This window comes from Perca fluviatilis, chromosome 3 (assembly GCF_010015445.1).
Source record: "Perca fluviatilis chromosome 3, GENO_Pfluv_1.0, whole genome shotgun sequence".
Lineage (NCBI taxonomy): Eukaryota > Metazoa > Chordata > Actinopteri > Perciformes > Percidae > Perca > Perca fluviatilis.
Genome location: NC_053114.1, coordinates 17,060,352 through 17,083,517, shown reverse-complemented (window position 1 = coordinate 17,083,517; position 23,166 = coordinate 17,060,352). Strand labels below are relative to the sequence as shown.

Sequence of the window (23,166 nt, the reverse complement as noted above, 5' to 3'; positions counted from 1 at the left end):
TCTGTCAGCAACCTGTGACCTTGAATCCGGTCACATTTTCATGGTTATGCAGCTGTCTGACAGCCGACAAGCACTGATCTGTCACTGCCAATAGTTGTGTGTTATAGGTTTTAATAAAATTCAATCTCAGTGATAAAAGACTAAGATGTGGTGAAAAGTGCAGGAATCCTAACCGTACCAGCAATGATCATTTCTCAGTTTCGGACGGTCCACTTGTTGGCTGAGGTCACTTGGCACCCCTCCCTGCCTGCAAAGTCTCTTTTTTTTATCTCAACATTCATCTGACAAGAGAGCAGGGAGGGAGCATCCAGGGCAACTTTAAAGATTAATAAAAGGCAGTAAAAAAAGAGAAAAGAAATCTGTGGAAAAAAGAAGGGGGGGCCTAAAAGTAGCAATTCTGTTTAATGTCTGCATGTGATAGGGTTGACAGAATTATTAATCAGGAACTAAAGAAAATTCAGACCTTTGCTCTCCGCTGCCTCACTTAGTCTTTAGTTACCACCATTACATAGCAACTGCAGGTCGGGAGGTCTGCCACTAATTGGTTCTACAGGGTTTTGAATAACAATGAGCAGAGCCCAATTATAAAATCACTATGAGACACCACAGAGGAGTACAGTGAGAGAGAGAGAGAGAGAGAGAGAAACAGAGGGAGCATAAAAGAGTGAGAGAGTAACGAGGGACCCGCTGGACCAGCGATGGGAAAGCGGGACCGCGTAGAAGAAAGACAGGAGTGAAGCCGTTTCATCACTTTTGCTGCTCTTTCCTCAGCAGCGAGCTATTAATAAAATTTATAAATCAGCGGTGGCATAAATTTTAATACAGGGCCGTGGAGAAACAGCCAAGGTCTCTGAAGATAGCTCCTCCTCATTTGAAATGCCATTTGCATAAAAGATTCACGTTACACAGGCAGATTTGAAGGGAATCTTTTCTTTTTTATCCTATGTTCATTTATAAGTAATAGAACCCTTTTTACATGGCAGGATTTGACACGAGCACTTTGGAATATAAATCAGTGTCGATTTAGAACAAGTCTGTCTTCTTTTTTTTGTGTGGCTTTTTTTTTGTTGCTGTGTGTGTGTGTGTGTGTGTGCGCGTTTTTGCAAGTACAAGAATGTATCTGTGATGGCAAAAGCGTTGCTTTGGTAGGGGGGTGTGTTAGTGCAGATGCTCTAGTGCGCCCGTGCTGTGTTGTGTTTTGTGTGACAAGACGTGAGCAGAAAGGTTCAGCGGCCACCTGGTGGCTCTGTTCCTCCGAGAAACAAAAGGAACAACCGCTCCCCCCAAATTAGCGTTTTGTCAGGGGGGGCGGAAGAGCCGTGTCAGGTGGAACAACATCCCCTCCCTTCTACTGGCTTCCACACACACACACACACACACACACCTCACTGGGTATGAACTGACATGCTTGCCAGTTTATCAGGTACGAAGCTCCCGCTCAACTGCTTTGGGTTATGCAGTGTGAAAACAAACAACAAACTCGTCATGTCAGTTGCTGCTTTGAATAGAAGGAGACTACCAGGTTGTGGCTGATCAACAGTTTAGGAAAACACAATGAAAAACAGAATAATATCCCCCGCCACCGTCTTTGATCGTTAGTTGATGGATTACTGTGGAGTAAATTGGGCAACTGCTCAAAGAAACGGTGACTCTTTTTGTGTTTGTCCACTGAGACTTTTAGGGGCCCCCCACACGGAGACGCTTTTTGATGCAAACGCGCGCATTTGGCATCGTGTTTGATCGTCCAACCGAATCCTGTAAACGCGCTGCCTGAAGATGCACTTTTTTGAAACCTGGTCCCAGGGTGGAAAAATTCGAAAACGCCACCCTCGCGGCTTCGTTGATGTCATCGCCACACCCCTCTAGCCTTTGACCTCTTACCCCGCGACGATGTCTCATAACAACAACAACAACACCACCTACATAAAGATGCATCCGTCCTAATCACGAATGCATTGAGAGAACGGTTCCTAATGACCACAACCACACGGCACTGTAGCATTGAAGGTAGCATATAGCTAGCTAGCTCGTGTTTGGTTTCTTCTCCTACTGTCTGTTTGAATACAGCGCGCAAGCATGCTCCGCCTCTTTTTCTCAGTTTTTGGTGAATTTCTGTAGCAGAAACAGCGCCACCTATAGGCCTGGCATATGAAGTAGCGCGTTGAGTCATTTACAAATGGATCCGTTTGGACGCTAATTTTCTTGGAATGATGCCAGGGAAGACGGCGGTGGGGGAAAAAAGTATGTGTGTGTGGACGTGGCCTTAGAGTCTTGGATTATAGTCAGCCTTTAATCGACCTGGAGCGGAGGCCACGTCCTGCTGCCTCACCTCATACCTTTAGCCGTGATCGTATCGGCAGTATTGACCCAGGTTATCAAACAAAAGGTCCATGCACACACCCAGGCCATTACATTATTTGATCTTTGCTGACCACTAAACAGTAAATCAGATTGAATCAATAGATTGAGTTTACACCAAAGAAAAATAAATGTATTCATGGCCTGAGTCTTTGAGATTCCCAATAACCGTGTTTACAGGTTTAGCAACAAGTCCTTCGAACCATACGATGATATCTGTCGTTTATTCCTATTCTGAAATACGACCCACAGGAGCGTTTTCTGTCCTCCTATCTAATCCAGAGAACGGAACAGTCGCGGTTTCAAACACGTTGTTGCAGTCGTCGCAGTTTTGGTTATGTTTAGAGAAAAAAGTTCATGGTTTGGGTTAAAGGGGTGCTATGCAGTTTTGGCCATTTCTTCTCTGTTTTCTGAGCTTTTTGCTCACAGGTTTCTCTATAGAGCTCCCCCTACAGCTTCGGAATAGATATTTGGCAGCTCCTATGTTTACTCGTGTCTGACTCCTCGCTCGGTCAGTCTTCCGTTTCCTCTTTCTCTGTTTCCTAGCTTTCTGCTTCTTTTTTGCCGGCTCAGCCATGACGATAGTGTGAAAAACTCCATCGCTACCTTGTTCTTATAGTTAGCCGGTTTCTGTATGTGTGCAGTGCCGTGAAGCAATTTGTTACATCGTTAGACCTGATATCACGCGATACTTCCTGACGCTGAAAAGTTGCAAGGGTGGTTTTTCTGCTCACAGGCGCTAGGGGGAAGCGAGACGACCACCGTTCAACTCGAAAAAAGTCATATGACCATTCCAGTGACTCCGAAGCTGTTCAGTTAAGGTAAATTAAGCTACAGAAACTACATAGTTCCCCTTTTTAAAATCAGAAGTTACTTCACTTCCGGTTACCCATGTGACGCTGGACTTTGTTTGTTCTGTAACGTTTGAACGAATCAACCACCACCCCAAACCCTGGCTGTTTGATGGGGACAACTAAAACAAGTGGTTCTAGCTTCTCAAATATGAGGATAAGCTGCTTTTCTGTTTGTTGAATTTTTATTGTAAATTGAATGTTTGTTTTTAAATGTTGGTGTGACCGTAAAAGTAATTTGAGGACGTGAACTGGAGCTCTGAGAAATTGAGATTAGATTGTATTTTATCCCTCTGTGCTTTAACATTTCTTAGACCACATGATTATTCAGTATATTGAGGAAATAGTCTCAGAATAATTGATGATGAAAAGAATCTTTGTCAGATCATCATAACTCTTCTGCACCTTTTTGTTGCTGTTTTAGAGTCAGAAATATAGTCATACACATCCACATACAGTACATCAGAAACATATCAGTATTTGTTTAACCATGACATGCACTTGTTGTTCACGTACCTGTAAGATAACCAGAGCCAGTTTCAAATTATGCACAGCTGCCAGTATGAAGTGACTGCTTCCTCTTTGTCAACATCAATTTGTTTTTTCTCCTAATTAAGCAATTAATGTCTGCCATTTTGATTGTTTGCTTTTTGCCTTAGTGTCGCCATAATGGTGCTCTATTTGTCTGTTTGCGGGAGGAAAGCATTGTGCTGAATAATGCATGGCTCGTCACTGCGGCAAACAGCATTGCCATTTCAATTATGATCACATCGGGTGAGACGCTAACTCGCTCCGACTAGCTTGAGGTGAAAAGAGAGAAAAAAGCAGAAAATAAGTCTCATCCTGAGCTTTTGTTGCTAAACCTTTTTATTGAATGCGATGGATAAGAGGAAGAGTGGACATCTGGGCTACTTTCATGTGTCTTGTTAAAACCCTCTGAAACCTAAAGCGCAGCCTGAGAATCGTGCTGCTTTCAGAGCGCCTCATTTAGCACATACGTGTGTCTAATTTGCAGAGGAATTGGACTTTTTCTCTTTTGAAATTCTGCTGGATTTATCTGGGCTTTTTTGGCCTTTTAATTGATAGGATAGCTAAAAGACAGGAAAGGGGGGGACGACATGCAGCAAAGGGCCACGGGTCGGACTCAAACCCAGGCAACAGCGGTAAGGACTGAGCCTTAGTATATGGGGTGCACGCTCAACCAGGTGAGCTACCAGGGCGCCCCACAAAACACAATATTTAATCTTAACCTGTCAATGGACAAAAATAGAAAATTAGCAATAGCAAATTCTGCACTCTTTCAAACAAACTTGTAGCCATGCTAGCGGCATGGCTCCAGGCATGGCATGGGATGTTGATTGGTCAATCAGTCCACCATTTTGGTCTAGACTGAAATACCTCAACAACTATTGGATGGATTGCCATTAGGGGGAACAGAAGGCTTGTAATAAATTTGGTGATCCATTTAGCTTTTCATCCGGCGCTATCATCAGGTCTTGTTTTAATTAGAGGTGGGAAAAATAATCGATTCTTAGATGCATCGCGATTTTTCTCTAAAACGATTTGATTCTCGATTCAGATAAGTTAATAATAATCGATAAAAAAAAAAGAGTGACTGAAAGAGGATGGGATAATGGACAACAACTTAGAGTGCAAGAGTGCAGAAAAGAAACACACACAAATGGCCAAAAGAAAATTAAATTTTGTATATATACACCTGATCTAATAAGACATACATAAAATAATTAGGCAAAACACATATAGGCTGTTCATCTACTTTATCACATTACATCTGACCACCTTCATGTTCTGAGAAGCCAATTCTCCACCTTTAAACATGACTGAGCCTCTGACATGGAAGATCACTGGGAGAGAAGGGGACTTTCACAAGCAAGTTTAAGGCTTAAGCATGGAATGACTACAAAACAAAAACCTCAGTACAGACAAAACATTTCATTAAAACTTGTGTGTGACAAATATATGTCAAAGTCTAAGCTTTGTCTAGCTGCTTTGTCTAAGAAGTGATTAGCAAACTCTGAGTAGCAAACTCTGATTCATATGTATATTTAAAACAAATCACGCATTGGAAATGTACACCAAAAAAATTGTTGCATCGATAATCAGTTTAGAATCGAATCGTTAGCATCTGAATCGGAATCGAATCGTGAGGTGCCAAGAGATTCCCACCCCTACTTTTAATACCATTGTTTATGAGAAAACACTGGAAAAACGAATGACATTCTCATCAGCCTTGGCTGCACTTTTTGTATAGTTGTAATTAGCAATTGTTTGCATGTTATCACGGTAAACTACGACGACGATGATCAGCATGTTAGCTTTGTCATTGTAAGCATGTAAACGTGTTGATGTTAGCATTTAGCTCAAAGCACTTCTTTGCCTAAGTACTCACAGAGCTGCGAGCGTGGGTGTAGAAGAGACTTGAATAAAAACAGTATATTCAAATGTCACTGACAAATACAAATATAGATAAAGTTTATAGGGATAAGATGGTGTTTGATCTGTGGGAATCGTGTGTGTGTGCTTTGCACTGAAGAGAGTGTGAGAAAGCCATCGGGGGAGTGCTTTAGGGGCGAATTGGGCATACAACAGTCTGTCACCTTGAAGAGAGGCAGGATTTGCAGTTCAGATCTGCAGGGAACAGATCTGTCATGAGAGAAGTGTGGGCATCTTTCCCTTGGGAGATGGAGGAGGAGACGAGAGGGGGCTGTGGGCGAGAGACAGGTGAGAGTGGCACTGAAAGAGAGAAGTAGAGAAATGGATTGTTTATAAAAGGAATCATTTGGAAATGTGTATGTGCCTGTGCCAAAATCCAAAGAACTGCCTCTGACAACGTATTAGCACATTAAAGTGAAAAAGGGGAAACAAAACAAAAACGCACCGTAGCTGGTGCAGCTTTTAAGGACACTTTGACCTTTTTCTGCAGCGATGCACATCTTAAGCTATGCAAATCAGGCTCAGTATTTGCCTAGCTTGAAAAAGCAACTCTATTATTATTTTTAACAGCAAAAGACAGTCTGGCTGGGGGTTATTTTACCTCTCCCAGTGGGAAGTCTGCAAATTAACAAAAAGAAAATGCTATTCTTTCTGTATTTTCCATCTCTTTCCCCACATACGAATGCTACATCCTCTGAATTAATTAACTCTGAATGTCTTAATGATATTTATACTTTTTAGTGTAATTGTCTAATTGTGCTTTTCCAAAGAAATGTATGCAGTATGTTTTAGAAGACAAGTTGTTTGCAAGGGAGAGAATATTTCAGCTTATTAAGGATTTTTTTTTGTGATGTTCAGCACATCATTAGGTCCGCTCCCATTGTGATTGTGCCTAACCAGCCTCCTCTCTCCTTCTCACTGCTGTCTCTCTCTCTCTCTCTCTCTCTCTGGGGATACATTCTGCACCAAGCTGTTGGTCAATTAGTCAGTGTGTGTAATTCAAAGGCTGAGAAACGACCAGGGGGAAATGGAGACTTTGTGTTTTCTGCTCTGTGCGTGTGTTTGTATGAGTGAGGATAGTTGTGGTAAAGGGGCAGCAAATAGAAAAAGAAAAAAAGATTGGGATTAGTGGATGCTTGGCCTTGAAGTTATTCATCTGGCCTCTTGAAATATGCAACATTTCTGACATCGTTGATATCATATATCAACATGAACAAAATATCTACACACAGCAACATTACCATCAGATGACTATTACCATCCACTACGTATCTGTTAGAGAATTTTCTGTACATTTATACGACAAATAACTAGGGGTGTCAGGATACCAAAAATTCAGTAGTCGGTGCCAATACCAGTAAAATAGCACGATTCTCGATGCCGATTTCGATACCACGGTTAAAAAAAAAAAAGGATTTTCTAAGATTCCATCTTTAACTTGAAACATGAACTTCTTGATTAAAATATTTAAAAAAATATCAAAATGTCATGTGCAAAAACATGTGCAATAGAGCATAGAACAACATAATAAAGTGCAATTAATGGTCATAGTACAACAACTAGTGTAGGGCTGTACCGATTCCTCGAATAACTCGAATAATTTGATTACAAAAAATCCTCGAGGCAAAGAATTTTGCCTCGAGGATTTTTTGTAATCGCAAAATTCTTTGCCTCGAAGCTTGGTTAAATCAATGTAATTAAGGTTGCACGGCTCACTGTGTTTCCGCACGGAGGATTATTACTAGCGCTCAACAAGTTGACGCTTCTGTGGACACAAGACTGGCGGCCCAGATTACAAATGAAGGAAGACGAAAATAGCGAGGGTCTAAGAGAAGAGACAGGCGAGAGAAAACGACAGAAAGGTTGGGATCATTTTAAGCTGCAAACATGCTGCTACATCATCTCAGTAGAAAACATCCAGTCTGCTCATCCATTCCACGGAGCGAACCCAACACAAGGTAGCTAACGTCTGCTGCTCTCGTCCACCGCGCTGTTTTACACAGCTAGCCTACAGCATGCTACTCTGCTAACAGCGATGTTGTGTTTTACCAACAAGCTAAAACGAAAGCTGTCGATTTGAAGTCTAACTGTTTATTAGTTTGCTACTAATCTTTGGAAACTTAGCTGCTGCCGGAGACAAACCGGCTCCTCCCCCCAGCATGGCCACTTAATAACTTAATATGCACGTGAATGATGTCATCATTCCGGTGATGTCTGCATTCTTTATTGTTTCTCCTCACTGTGTATTAGGCTTCTGAAAATGTGTCCCCCAGAACAGTGTAGTTGAATAGCCCTGCTGTAAGCTTTGTACAGTCACATTTACCCTCGGGTCAGTGAACAGCTCTTTTGCATATCCAGTGCAAAGAGCCAGAGGCAAGGGTCTTGGAATTTGGCAATACAACTTTTTTTTGTAAACAGCAATAATAAATATTTACAATTGCTGTTTACTAAGTATTTCTTACTAAGTATTTCTTATCCGATTAATCCATGGAATAATCGGTAGAATACTTGATTACTAAAATAATCGATAGCTGCAGCCCTAAACTAGTGTCCCCAGACATATTTCAGACTTCCAGGCATCTTTTCAAAAGGTACTGTGCAAAAACAACAACAGTGTTTCTAACAGTTGCGTGACCAGAGTAGTAACAATCTCCAGGTAAATATTGGAGATGTATTTGAAAGATGGAGACGGCTTAGAGTCCAAAAGGACGCCGAGTTGGCTAATTTCCTCCTGAACAGGTAGCTAAGCATTAGTTTCAGGCTAATTTATCACGGCTACGAGGGACGGGCACTTTATGTCATTTCAACATTCGTGTACTCACATTGAATTATATAGCTAGAGTACCCGAGTTGGTTACTCGCAAAAACAATTGAGACTAGGGCTTTGACTTTTGCCCAAAAATCATATTCAAAGTTCGTTTGTATATTAATATTAATATTCAAATATATTAGAATATTTATTAATATTTTGACCATTAAATGCCTTCAGTTTAAAAAAAAAATTAAGTCAGACCCTGGATTAAACACAGTGTGCTTTCGACAGGAAGTTCGGAGCTTTCACCGTAGCCTACGTAAGTGGTCTGATGTTTATACTCGTGTGCTGGTGTGTGCGTCGAGCCAGTGTGTGTGGGCGGTGTTGCCAACTTAGCGACTTTTTTTCACAAAAGCGACTAGCGACAAATCTGGCGACTTTCTGTAGAAAAGACAGCGACTTTCTGTAAAATAAAAAAGAGTCGCCAGTATTGTCCCGCGAGCACGCCATGTATTTCTCTCCTGTGGCCGCCGAAACAGTCACCTTTCTCTTCTGTTGAGTGACTGAGGAGCAGCCCCGCATAATAACGAATAACGAAGTTCGGAGTCAAAGCCCTAATTGAGACAGTAAAGTGATCCCGACTGGTCCTGGCTAACCGTGGCTAGGGCCGTCATGCTAACTGCTAGCTAATGTTACCGGAGGAGCAGGCAAGCGGGCCACAGCTGTTTTACAACGTGTAGTATAACGGTGAGTTATTTGCAGCCAAGAGAGGGGGGCTGTAAATCAGGAAGAGAGGAGCGTGAGTTTGCAGTGAACATGCTGTTTTTTAGGTCGTGCTAAAGATACGCGCCAGGTCTATTTTCACACAAGCCGCGGGGGGTTCGGACAGCCGGGCAGGAAATGAAAGCGTGAGCATCCAGTCAGTTTACCAAAAGACACCCCCAATATCGTTTATATCGTCTCCTCTACAACACCACGGACAACGAGAGTTTCATATTGGGGGGGCATAATACCACAGATCTTTTTTATTGAGGACAACACCAGAAAAGAGAAGGCATGGCGTTTAACTGTAGGAGTGCCTGGAGTGGAAGGTAGATACTAGCCTAAAGGTTCAATGTGTAGGAATTTCTCCCATCTAGCTTTGAGATCATATATCCCAATCAACTCTCTCGCGCCACGCAGTTCAAAGTACGCCTTACAGCTATGGTAGCCTTGGCGCTTCGGAGACTCTCCCGGTGTGGTATGGGACGGAGGACGGAACAAAACAGCGGCGCCGCCGGAACGCAGCACAGACGTGCCCAGTGGAGAATCGGAGTAACTAAGCACAGGGCTCACAAGTTCACCACAATTGTGTACAACTTAATGTATTGGGTCATACACTGTCTCTTTGATACAGTAAATGTATTATTTATAGCACATAGACAATGTAGTTGTTCTTCCTATGTAATTTACATTACCCAGGGACGTACAGTAAACCTTTGCAGTTAACTGCTGTCGGACATGGATCTCCTGTGGGATCTCTCTACATTGTAAATACACCTGGATAGAGAACCTTACCTGGCCTTCACGTGTTCTAGGATTACCCCCACAATTCCTGTGCTTTCTCATGGATGGGAGAAAGATTCACGAATGTGAGGACCTGTGAATATGAATACACATGCGGTTATATTACGCAGCACAGCATAACACACATGATCTTCACTCAGAGAAGCTGCAAACAGATGGATGGGACTGAACATAGGGCTGCACAATTAATCGAATTTTAATCACGATCACGATTTTGGCTTCCCACGATCAAATTTGCGTGATCGAGCGATATTTAAAATGCGTCATTCCCTGCATAGAACAGTTTTTGCAAAGCCAATCTAGCGCTCCATAAACCACTGTCTGATCACATGTCTCCATGAGCCAATCAGAGCTGTTCCCCTGCACCGCAGCGCGACTAGTTTCTAGATGTAGACAGTCACAGAGGACAGAGTAACGTGGGAAAATTCCACAACAGGTAGCAGTCGGTCATCATAAGCCGGTCACAATGTTTACCAGTTTACCAGTAAACGCAACGTTTTGTCCCGTCTGTGTTGTTTTTCAGACAACAGCAGTGACCAGTGCTAGTTTGTGTCTTTTAGCTCATAGCTTTAGCAGCAGACTGTTGGACGTTCCGCTGTTGGAATCCTACAGTGAAATACAGACGCACTACACTGTTTAGCAGTCAGCTACTGTGGCTAACGCTAGGCTAACGTTAGCTGCTGTGTAACGTGTTATTAGTGTTTACTAGCGTGACATTCAGCGATGTTTATGTTGCCTCTAACGTGGGTTTCGGAGCATCAGAGCGCAACGCAGACATGTAAGTGGCAGTGTAATGAGCCACAGAAATCCGTGTAGCTATTTCGTCTGGTAGATACCAGGCACCACATGCGCCGTTAACGTGAACAGAAAATTGCGTTGCCTGTATCTTTCACGGCAAACGTGCATGTGTGGAAAGCGGTCGCACAACAGCTGAAATGGCATACTCCTTCACAGTATCCTTCAATAAAGGAGGAATGTAGCACAATATGGATGTATTAGTAGGAATGTAGCACAATATGGATGTAAAAGCAGTTATAATTATGTGACAATAAAATTTGTTTTGGCTAAAATCAACAAATAATCGTGATAATTAATCGTGATCTCAATATTGATCAAAATAATCGTGATTATCATTTTGGCCATAATCGTGCAGCCCTAACTGAACACACACAATACAATACAATCAACAAAGTATGATTACAGTGTTTACATGATTAGTAAGAACCTGATTTTTCACAGTAAGTAGATTTTTTGGATCCATCAAGCTGTCGATTCAAATGCAGCTAGAAAAAAATGTGTATACAGTATGTGTGTGTGTATAAAATAGAGGGTTTCAGCTACAGGAAGAGATCCCTTTTTAAAATAACTCTACATCTGCTGTATGTGTCGACACAAAAATGCAAAGTCTAATCCGCAAATGGCTCATGATTGAGCCATTTGCCTCCAAATGTTCCCCAACTTGTAAAAATTAATTTTTATTTGACATTATGACATGCTTCTGTCAATAATTCTCACAAAGCAAGCTGAATTGGAACATTTGTGACATCTCATCTCTATTATTAATGTAATTACTAGATGTGTATTCAATCACCCACTCATTAGACATGTGGCCTTCTACTAATTTCTTCTGAGGATTTATGGTGTATTTCATGAAAGGGTAATCATTTCTTCTGATGTTTGCAGTCGCTTTTTATTTAATGCGAGGACGTGCACCTTCACTACAACATGCTGCAGGAAACTTTGGCATTATTTCATGAGTGAAAAAAACCCAAAAAACTATTGTATTCATTTACACAGACTGATCTCATGAAGTGGCGTATGTATGACACGCCAATTTGTATGCCATTTTGGTGTGTTATCAAGACGCATAATCGCTTTTTAGCGTGTTTATCAACGATAATCATCAATAAAGGGACGTAGGACCGCGGATGGGTAAAACACAGGACTTTCACCCAGGAGAGCTGGGTTCGCGTGTGGCGATTTTCAGCCGTTTTCTTTTTCTTTTTTTTTTGTTAATTTTTTTAAGCGTTCCCCAATGTCTCTTTCCCAAACCCAACCGTTTATTGTTTTCCTAATTGTGTATTTGTCGCTTTTTTGTGTTACTAAAGCCTTTCCCTGTGTTCTTTTCCTAAACCCAACCTTTTTTTTTCTTTTTCTACACGCGTGACGTTGTTCTCGCGATAGTACGTCATGTTCTCGCGATAACACGCAACATGTGTGTTTTGTTCTCACAGTTTATTTGTATAACTTTCCTATAGCTGCAAGGATTAGGTGATCAATTGATTAGTCGCTCAACAGAAAATGAATCGTTGACTTTACGGAGCAGTATCTTTCATTGTCTGAAATGAAATGTAGGTTGAGTCATTGTTCTATGCTTGAACAAGGTAACCCAGTCAAATTGTATTGTAATGGGATTATTGCCTTCATCTGGTTATAATTGAACTGTTAGCATGCATGTAAACACAGAATAACTTCAAATGACACTAGGCTGTTTGTTATTGCATCTCTCCATAATGTGGCTTCTGAATACCCTCGTGTGATCTGAGCCTGGGTGTTGTGAGCTCTGACTCTGGTCTACTCTTGAGGGCTCTTGGTGAAGCAAACAGATGCAAGTCAAAGAAAGTTTGGCAGCTCTTTCAATAACGTGCCCTGCATTCACTCTCGTATAAAGGAAATCCTGCCTTCGCTTGCAGGGCTCACCTGTCTGTTTTATCTCTGCACCATAGATTAATATTGCAAAGCCTGTAGCTCCTACCCTCATCCTCTTTCTTCTTTCTCTTGTTATCTCTGCATGCCATCACTCCCAAACACATTCACTTCGTCACCTCCCCCACTGCCTACCTCTCCAGTTGTGGATATTGCTTTTCTTCTCTACGTCACTCTTGTTTTCTCCACTGCTCCATCTCAATCAAGAATGCAGCAAGTTTTATGAATTCATCATGATGATCATGGACAGTCCAGGGAGGCAAGCAGGGAGGCAACAAGGCGAGACGATGGCTGTTGGAACAGACGGAGGGAAGAGGGAAAAATGAGAGAGGGAGGGGAAAGAAGAGCAAAGCAAAGGGGGTGTTGCTGTACTGCTGAATTTTAATGAGTACCAGGGGGAATTTCTTCTTCACATTTTTTTTTTTTTCGTGCTTTTTTTTTTTGTTCTCCCTTTCCCTCCCCCCCCCTGGGATGCATCCATCTCCTACATTGCTTGAAATCACTGTCACACAAATGAGCTTTAACACAGTCTGTCTCTGGCCTGGACATCAGCGCGTCACAGAATGGAGCCGTCGGCTACGCACCGAGAAAACGGCGACCCAAAAGTCCTAATTGAACTGCCAATTTGTCATGTTCGTCTGGACTGTCTTCCACCAGCCACCAAAACCACACATGCAGCACCCACCACATCCTCGGAAACCAGCGCACACGAGCAGCGTTTCTTTCCATGACAGATCTGTTGCTCATTAGTGAATTATTCATTCTTTTCATTAGAGTCTTCCAGATAGCATCACAAGCGTCCGCACACTATTTCTATTCTTTATCTCATTCTCCCACTGTATTTCTTTCTCATCAACCTTCTCCCCTATCTTTCCTTCAGTAAGCCCTTATGGCCTCTGGCTTTTCTACACTATCTACGCCTTGTCTTTTTCTCCCTCTCTCTGTCTCTTTCTCTCTTGGGAAGACTTTATTATGCTTTGCTCCGACAGCAAAGTACACAGATAAAAGATAATTGCCTGGCTTGACTCCTCCATTGATATGAAAATAGGATTTAAATTATTCACAGTGGTTTAAAGGTTAGTTGAAGGTTGCTCCTACTGCCAGCGAGAAGTAGAAAGGCACCGGGCAAGACGATAAAAAAACAAAAAAGAATAACCTTGCGTGTTGCTTGCAAGCTGTGGCCAGAAGGTGACGTGCCTTTCTGAAAGGCTAATTTGCAGTGCAGGCAGCAGAGACATCTTGCAAACAAACCACAAAAGCCTCTCAGGGGGATTTGAACATGGTGGTGGAAGTCAGTTATTAAGCAGCAAATTAAGGCTGGCTTCTCCACAGAAAAACATTGTCAGTTGTAAATAAGGCTGTATCCAGTCCTTGCCCGCGCTCTAATCCTTTTCCTTCGTCTCCTGTCTAGCCTTGCATAGCATTCCCTCCTTCGTGCGGAGCCATCAGTGCATGTTAGGTAATAAACGGAGCCTTTCAACAGAGGATAGAAAAGGTTGATGTGTTGGGTTTAAATCAGGGTCAATTCTGTTGAGACACTGGCTTGTTTTGCACTATGGACGTGATGTACTCAGGAGGGGGTGAGGGAGAATTACCTGCTCTGTTGTTGCTGGCGTCCCTGAGGACACATTCACTGATCACAGCAAGAGGTTATGAGGATTCCTTTTTTCTGCTCCCATCGTATTACCTCGGCACTGGCTTGTGTGTCTGAGGGGCTTTGTTATGCCTGCAGACAGGATTCAGACATTTCTGACATGGGAGGGTTGCAGTAGGTGGCCTGTAAACAAAACATTCCTGTCGTCATCCACAGGTTTAGCTGCCAAAGCTGTTTACTTCCATCTCACAGCAATTAGACTTAGTCTGCATATTGAATGTTGTCTTTGCTGTAATCAAATCAGTATATATTTATGTTTAACATGAAGTATACTACTGCTTGAGTGCAGTTTATCACTGAGAAACATACAGTGCCTTGCGAAAGTATTCGGTCCCCTTGAACGTTTCGACCTTTTGCCACATTTCAGGCCTCAAACATAAAGATATAAAACTGTAATTTTTTGTGAAGAATCAACAACAAGTGGGTCCCAATTATGAAGTGGAACGAAATTCATTGGCTATTTCAAACTTTTTTAACAAATAAAAAACTGAAAAAGTGGGCGTGCAAAATTATTCAGCCCCTTTACTTTCAGTGCAGCAAACTCTCTCCAGAAGTTCAGTGAGGATCTCTGAATGATCCAATGTTGACCTAAATGACTAATGATGATAAATAGAATCCAGCTGTGTGTAATCAAGTCTCCGTATAAATGCACCTGCTCTGTGATAGTCTCAGAGGTCCGTGTAAACCGCAGAGAGCATCATGAAGAACAAGGAACACACCAGGCAGGTCCGAGATACTGTTGTGGAGAAGTTTAAAGCCGGATTTGGATACAAAAAGATTTCGCAAGCTTTAAACATCCCAAGGAGCACTGTGCAAGCGATAATATTGAAATGGAAGGAGTATCAGACCACTACAAATCTACGAAGACCCGGCCGTCCCTCTAAACTTTCAGCTCATACAATGAGAAGACTGATCAGAGATGCAGCCAAGAGGCCCATGATCACTCTGGATGAACTGCAGAGATCTACAGCTGAGGTGGGAGACTCTGTCCATAGGACAACAATCAGTCGTATACTGCACAAATCTGGCCTTTATGGAAGAGTGGCAAGAAGAAAGCCATTTCTTAAAGATATCCATAAAAAGTGTCGGCTAAAGTTTGCCAAAAGCCACCTGGGAGACACACCAAACATGTGGAAGAAGGTGCTGTGGTCAGATTAAACCAAAATTTATTTTTTATTTTTAAAAGCTTAACACAGCTCTGCCAACACACATCCCCACTGTCAAACATGGTGGTGGCAGCATCATGGTTTGGGCCTGCTTTTCTTCAGCAGGGACAGGGAAGATGGTTAAAATTGATGGGAAGATGGATGGAGCCAAATACAGGACCATTCTGAAGAAGAAACCTGATGGAGTCTGCAAAAGACCTGAGACTGGGACGGAGATTTGTCTTCCAACAAGACAATGATCCAAAACATAAAGCAAAATCTACAATGGAATGGTTCACAAATAAACATATCTAGGTGTTAGAATGGCCAAGTCAAAGTCCAGACCTGAATCCAATCGAGAATCTGTGGAAAGAACTGAAAACTGCTGTTCACAAACGCTCTCCATCCAACCTCACTGAGCTCGAGCTGTTTTGCAAGGAGGAATGGGCAAAAATGTCAGTCTCTCGATGTGCAAAACTGATAGAGACATACCCCAAGCGACTTACAGCTGGAATCGCAGCAAAAGGTGGCGCTACAAAGTATTAACTTAAGGGGGCTGAATAATTTTGCACGCCCAATATTTCAGTTTTTTATTTGTTTAAAAGGTTTGAAATATCCAATAAATTTCGTTCCACTTCATGATTGTGTCCCACTTGTTGTTGATTCTTCACAAAAAATTACAGTTTTATATCTTTATGTTTGAGGCCTGAAATGTGGCAAAAGGTCGAAAAGTTCAAGGGGGCCGAATACTTTCGCAAGGCACTGTACATGTGTACAGACAAGGCTAGCAGCAGCAGCGCTGCGTCAGACATGTTTCTGGTGTGCAAAGACATAGAAAACGCCACGCAGCCGCCACGCAGCTGACATGCAACAGAAACACCACGCTCGAGCCACGCATCCAGTGTGTAGCTGGCGTCCGCCTGCTGGAGACCGTATTACGTTATTTTTAAGGCCACTTCGGAGCAGTGGTAGAAAACACAACATTTACATTTTAAGTCATTATGTAGTTAATATGGAAAACTATTTACATATCTAGACACAGAGCAACATTATCATTAATTTAGGCAGTGGTGACCTAAAGGTTAAAGAAGAGAACTCAATCCCCAGACCGACAGGATAAAATCTGGGTGGGGAAAGTGAAAGAGCAGTGCTTGTCCCTGCCTCATTACCACGACTGAGGTGCCCTTGAGCAAGGCCCTTAACCCCAACCACTCCAGTGGAGTGGATCAGACTGTGGTTGCGCTAGGCAGCTTCCAGGTATGAATGTGTAACTGAGTGAATGTGACAGGTCGTCGTTGCAAATGAGAATGTGTTCTCAATCGACTTACCTGGATAAATAAAGGTTAAAAAAAAAAAAAGTCCAATATGTAATCCCCTTTTTAAGCTCTGTTTTTGGTCTCCAACTCCTGAGAAAAATATCTGGCTCTGCTAAATGCTGCACTATCTTCATCAGGTAGTTGCTAATGTCTGTCCGTCTGTCGTTTGTTGCTGAGAAGGTAGTGTACAGTGGGTTTACTTTTTAGCTGAAAACAGATCCCTGCTACATCTGGAAACAAAGCTGATGAGAGCGGTAAGAGTGAACTGCTAGATAACAGTTGTTGCTGGCCAGAAAACCCAAAAAATTAGCTTAAACATACAAAAAGGTTAAAGAGAGTCAGGCAATGATCATCTGTGGGTTTGTCACTACGAGTAACAACTTTCACAATACCATTTTATCCTTTGGCAGTATACAAAATATTGATCAGTGCAGCTTTAAGTATTGTTCATATTGGCTGTTGGCATGAAAGATAAGCTCAGATGGTGTGCATTAAGTTGTTGTTGTTTACATAAGAATAAATTGACAAAACCTCAAGAATTTTGTTTCAGGATTGAATGCCATTTCATTTATGAAGTAAGTACATTTTTACATTTGTTTTTTTAAACGTTGCTGTGCTCATGCCATATTTCATACTCCCCAGTATTTCATTTCATTCAATGTGAAGCAAAATTCATTTTTTATTCAAAAGTGAGGGTCCCATCCCGCAGCCTCTCCCACCCAGGGAGCCTATTGATTACCTGAAGCCAATCATTTGACAGCAGCATATCCTCAGAGAGCAGCCAAGCACAGTTTTCCCTCTTATACTTTAATTAGCGAGACAACCTGTGGGCACTAATCTATGCGCCCCCTCTCTGATATTCCTCAGATGTTCCCCGCTTTGATTTCTCTGACCCAACAAGGAGTGGTGGGATTGGTGTGCGCTGCAGGAATGCTAATATGTTCCTAGAAAGGGAGACGCTGTCGGCCTGTTGGCACAAAAAGAAGATCAAGTAAGAGTTTCTTCTCTCCATATTCACACCTGTACACATCATCCCTTTCAAATAGATTCTGATTGATTGCTGACCCTGAAAAAGGCTGCATATAATATCCAAATTTGGCAGGTGAAGAGACAGGCATACAGAAGCAGATCCAAATTCATGTCCTTGAAAGTCTTCTTGAAATATTTTAACCGAATGAGGAGGGAAAAGTGAGAAATGCCCCCCAAGCTGCCTGGATTTGAAGGATGTGGTGCATTTATTTCATGCTGCATTATATCTTGTGGTTCGCTGGAATGTATGCCAGCAAAATAAAATTATTGACTGGCTGATCATTTTATTTCTGCTTTATGTTGGTGCAGTAAACACCTCAGTGTAACCTGTGTTATGTCTCTCTGTTGGTAGCTCCACCGCAGCGATCAGAGGTTTTGTGCTTTGCTTAAAGAAACGTTGGCAGTTGTTGTTCAGGGAGGGAACGGTGTTTCTCGTTGACTTGCCTCACACACATTCCTTTAGCTGTGATTTGAAACAGTACTCCCCCTCCACAATCTTGCTGTCTCTTTGAGAAACCTCAGTAATCAACTGTAGAGTAGCTCCTGAATGAATGAATCACTGATGTACGACTAAAGCGAAGGTTAGGCTGCCTGGGCATCCCTTTGATGAGGCCAGATTTGTGTATCAGTCACAAGCCAGCGCCACTACCTAGCACACTTCAAACAGGCTTAGTGCTAAGCCAATTAGCATGACTTTGCATGGTGTTGATCTGCCCGGGACATGGTGCAGACTGGGCTTAATTGCGTATTGCTGCGCTGGCTAATGCCAATTTAGTAGCCTCCAGGAAAGCTGAGCCCTGAGGTAAACAACAGGGCTAATATGTTGTTAGTGCCGTGTCCATGCACCGACGGAACTACTGCTGCCCTGCTTACAGTGAGCAGCACACAATGCTTTTCTCTCAGAAAATGAATGTACATCTGTCACTGTTACTGAACAGCTACAGTATCTGGTTGGATATTAATTACTCAGTGAGGATTGAAGTGGATGAAAAGTGAATAAATGACTCAGATGACATTCAAGAATGTTGTCTTACTCAGCAAGGAAGAATTTGGTCGTTGATGTCATTTAACACCCATGGGAGACGCAGGCTGGCAGCGCCTCCTGTAAGGAAATCAATCCTTAAAAAGGGTATCCCGGGTAAACATTTTTTTATATAATTTTAGTCTTATAGATCACTTTGTTCTACTGATGTGCATTCATCTTGTTCTAGTGCATTTGTTAGTGTATTTGTTGTTAGTCTCTTTGCCCTAACACACATACGCAGGTTTTAAGTCTTAATATCCAACAATTAATATGTTTTGTAATCCACGTTGAAAATATGGAATTTCAAATGATTTTGGACTTATTTTTACGCATCAAATTTTGTCCACCACTTTAGGTAACTTGTGTTTATTTAATGTGTGATTTATTCATTAAACACGGACGTAAATAACAATTATTTTTCTTCTCAGTTAATCTGTCAATTATTTTCATGAATAATAATTTGTTCTATAATTTCCCCTCAGTCTTGTCTGTTGTGTCTAACCAGCAGTCTAAAATCCAAGGATATTCAGTTTACTATAAAATAAGACAAAGAGAACAAGGTCATATTTGGTATTTTTGCTTGAAAAAATTATTAAAACGATTTCTGGATCATCAAAAAAAGTCTCTAAATATTATGTCAGTTGACTAATCATTTGATCAACTAGCCTAATCATTTCAGCTCTCAAACAGAGTGACTTTACTTTTGTATTCAGTACATTGTGTCTCCCTAATACCCAGAGAGTCTTTTATGATTGTTAATAGTTCTGCTTACAGATAACTATTCTATAACTTTTACACAGTAATTACAAAGTACAAAGACTGAACATCATCCTGATTCTAAGCAGAAAAAGGTGATGAGCTCTGTTTTTATGTCTTATGAGAAGGTTGGGGCATTTGAACTGCAAAAAGTGTGTAAAAAACAAGTTATTGAGGTTATCAGCAATTTAAAACCACATACTTTAAAGATCTTAACCAACATGGACATTTCTTTCTTGAAAAGGAATTGTAATGTATTTGCTGAACCGTTAACTCAACCTGATCAACACCTCCATGACTAGTGGAAAGTTTCCAGAAATATGGAAACCAGCAAGAGTCATTCCAATTTTAAAATCTAGGGCAGCAGATCAGGTGGGCAATTATCGGCCAGTAAGTATCCTTCCTGTTTTCTCAAAGGTTTTGGAAAAGATTGTGGCAATACAACTAACGAATTCCCTAGAAATAAATAACTATGTGCACCCTTTACAATTTGGGTTCAGATCTATATTCTCCACAGAAAGTGCAAATTGTTATTTACTGGAAAAAAATCAAATGGATGTGTGTGTATGTTTATGTGATTTATGTATCGTCACGTGGCAATGTTTAATGTTTGTTTTTAGGAACAGGCATTGTAAATTAGCAATAGCTATAAATGCTGTGATGCTGTACATTGGAGATTTGTTGCACAAATGTCTATGTTGTAGCATCGGTCCCTATTCAAATAAACATGAAAAAAATATATCTTTCTATATTATGGATGCTAATTTAGATAAATCTTTTTCCTGACCAATAGCTGTTGGATTAGAGCCCTGTGGCTGATGTAACACTGCAGCTACTGAAAGCATAGTTTGTTGCTTCAGTGTCGGAAAAGACAGTCAGTAACGATTTAATTAACAACTGTGTAAAGATGCACAGTTGCACAATTACAGAATATATTTACTTTTAATACTGAATCATTCAGGGATTAACATATTGGTACAGGCAAACATACATGATGCGCACAAACGTTTTCTCTGAAAAGATCAGTATAGGAAATAAGGGATTGAAGGTGTGATACTTGACATGAAAGCTACCTAAGTGTGCCAGAGAGTGTGTTTGTGCATGCGTATGTGAATATGTATGGTGGGTGCAGCGAGGGCAGCCTAGTCTCAGATCTGAGGAGGCCTGCAGGGATGTTCCCTGCCTTTGAAGAGTCTGCTGTCTGCGCTCAACAAATATCAGGTCCAGAATGAAGGGAATGTGGCTTCACAAGGCTCCATCCAGCTCTATTTTATTGAGGGATCCCGTTCGCTCTCTCATCCTGCTGCCTCTGTTGTTGTGAGGGGGGGGATGAACAGGGCACATACATACTGATGAGATGAGCTGGACTCCAGGATGGAGCTCAAATAGACGTTCTCCTTCAGTCTAAACAAAGTCTTTGGGTGGAATGCTAGTTTTATACCATTCAAATTCAAGTTTTTATTGGTATTGTTTGTTTAAAGATTGTAAACAACCTATGTTTACGTTTTTCTGGTAAGCAACCTGTTGTGCTCATGCTAGCAATGATTAGTCAGTAGCTAATGAGGAAGTAGTGATATTACAGCAAAACCTCTTTGGGAACAGGTCTCATAAATTGCAGCTTGTGTCCCATCCTCTTTCAGCAGTAGGTGTTTCTTAAAGGTCCCATGGCATGAAAATTACCACCACCACCATCCACCTTGCCCCCCCCTCCCCTCCCCCCTCCTCAATAGCTACAGACACAGAAATGGCACATACTAAGTAAAGCTCATTCTGGGACTGGCTCTAGTGGCTGTAATTCTGCACCAAGGCTGAATTTTGGGAAAGAGACTTCAGATACAGTATTAGGGGACCACTAAGGTCTATATAAAAACATACAAAGAGCACCATGTCATGGGGACCTTTTTAAATAACCTTGATCAGGTGGTTTGGGTGCTTCAACTTAAAGCTGCTCTCCTCAATATCTCTATATTAACGATGAGTCACTATGTGCCTAGTTTCCATATGCAGCATGCAGGTGTTTTTGGTGAAAAAGCTCCGATAAACCAACTGCACACTAGTACCTACCTAGCACCACACAGCAGACAAAGTAAGCTACTGGCCTCTGAACATAATGGAGAATTTTAAGAACTAAAGGGTGACATATTTCCCTCAGGAGTTGGTGGAGACCAGACCCGAGCTAAAAGGAGAGTGAATATTGGACTTACATTTGCCAGGTGGCCAGAAACCCGTCCATTCTGTCTCTACTGTGTGTGTGTGTGTGTGTGTGTGTGTGTGTGTGTGTGTGTGAATAGAAAACTATTTGTGAACATGTTTGCTATAACATTTTTATGAGGTGATAATTAGGGTTGTGCCGATGGACGATATCATCGTCCATCGTGATGGCTGGCCTAGTCGCGGGCGCTGGGCGTGAAATTGACAAGTGCGTCGGTCTTAAACTAGCAAAGACACTTGCGTCGGGCTTTGCGCTGCGCATGGTGCAAGATAGGGCCCCTTAAGTGGAAGCTACTTTTCCCCCCCTTACGTGCAACCTACTTGTGAATCATCGAACCATCGCTTTGAGCAGACTGGATTGTCTGTAGTGATACATTCTCTCTCTCCCTGTCAGTTGTAGCTTGCTCTACCTTCTAGTGACGTTGGACACAGCGGTCTCGAGTGAGAGAGAAAAAAGCGTAAACGTGGAACGCTATCACACTTTCCTTTCTCCCCTCATTGGACTAAGTTTGTCGACACTACTCTGTGCGTGCATCAATAAGTAAGTCTGAGGTCCTGTAGGTACGGGACGATGTTATGCAGGATTCATGAATGTTCGTTAGCAACAGTAGGCTAATTCACCAGGGTGCTATTTTATGTGTGAGCTAATATTGCGCATCTGTTCATGTGCGCTGCAAGAGTTAGGTTTCTGTTTATTGAATGCGTTATTCAGTGCAAACATAACCGAGAATGTAGTTTAAACTCAGTAATGATGGTATGTTAGGTTATTACTGTCGCTCTGTTGAAGACAGACGTCCCACTGTACTGTCGTTACGCAGATCACGGACATCTGATTGACTTTACTGCACCGTAGTTAAGTGAAAGTCGGTCAAGTTGTAAAAAACTGCCCCTACCAGCAGGGCACCATTTACAGAGGGCATTTAAATGTATGTCTAATCGTTTCTAAGTTAACTGTTAGCCCATAGTAGTAGAAAAAATTATTTATGTAAAGAGATATGACCGCCCCCCCCCGACACGACGATATCATCGTCCATCGCCATGTTTTACTGTAAACATCGTCAACTGCCAATTTAGGGGACATCGCCCAACGCTAGTGATAATGTGATTGTTGTGTTTACAGCTTGTTGCTGTTTGCTTGCTTCATGCAAGGTATAGCATTGTTTTAGGGTTATTGTGAAAGGGGCTGACAAACGACCTATAGTATTTTGTCATTTAAATACAAAGACTTGTTTGAAACTATTCAGATTCTTTATGGCTCCAAAACTAAAATTCCTTTTATAGAGGCTCTTGTGGGTTAAACTAGTGCTTGAGACACATGTGGGGAAAAAAAAATTAATCAATTTC

General features: G+C 41.8%; 1 long non-coding RNA gene across 1 annotated transcript; it reads right to left on the bottom strand.

The window, feature by feature from the left end:
- Positions 1-5,724: 5,724 nt before the first annotated feature.
- Positions 5,725-12,968, bottom strand: LOC120556428. Its single transcript, XR_005638859.1, has 3 exons — positions 12,823-12,968; positions 9,973-10,054; positions 5,725-5,963 (listed from the first exon to the last, which is right to left on the bottom strand). It is a non-coding gene; the product is annotated as an uncharacterized LOC120556428 (long non-coding RNA).
- Between the last annotated feature and the right edge of the window lie 10,198 nt (positions 12,969-23,166).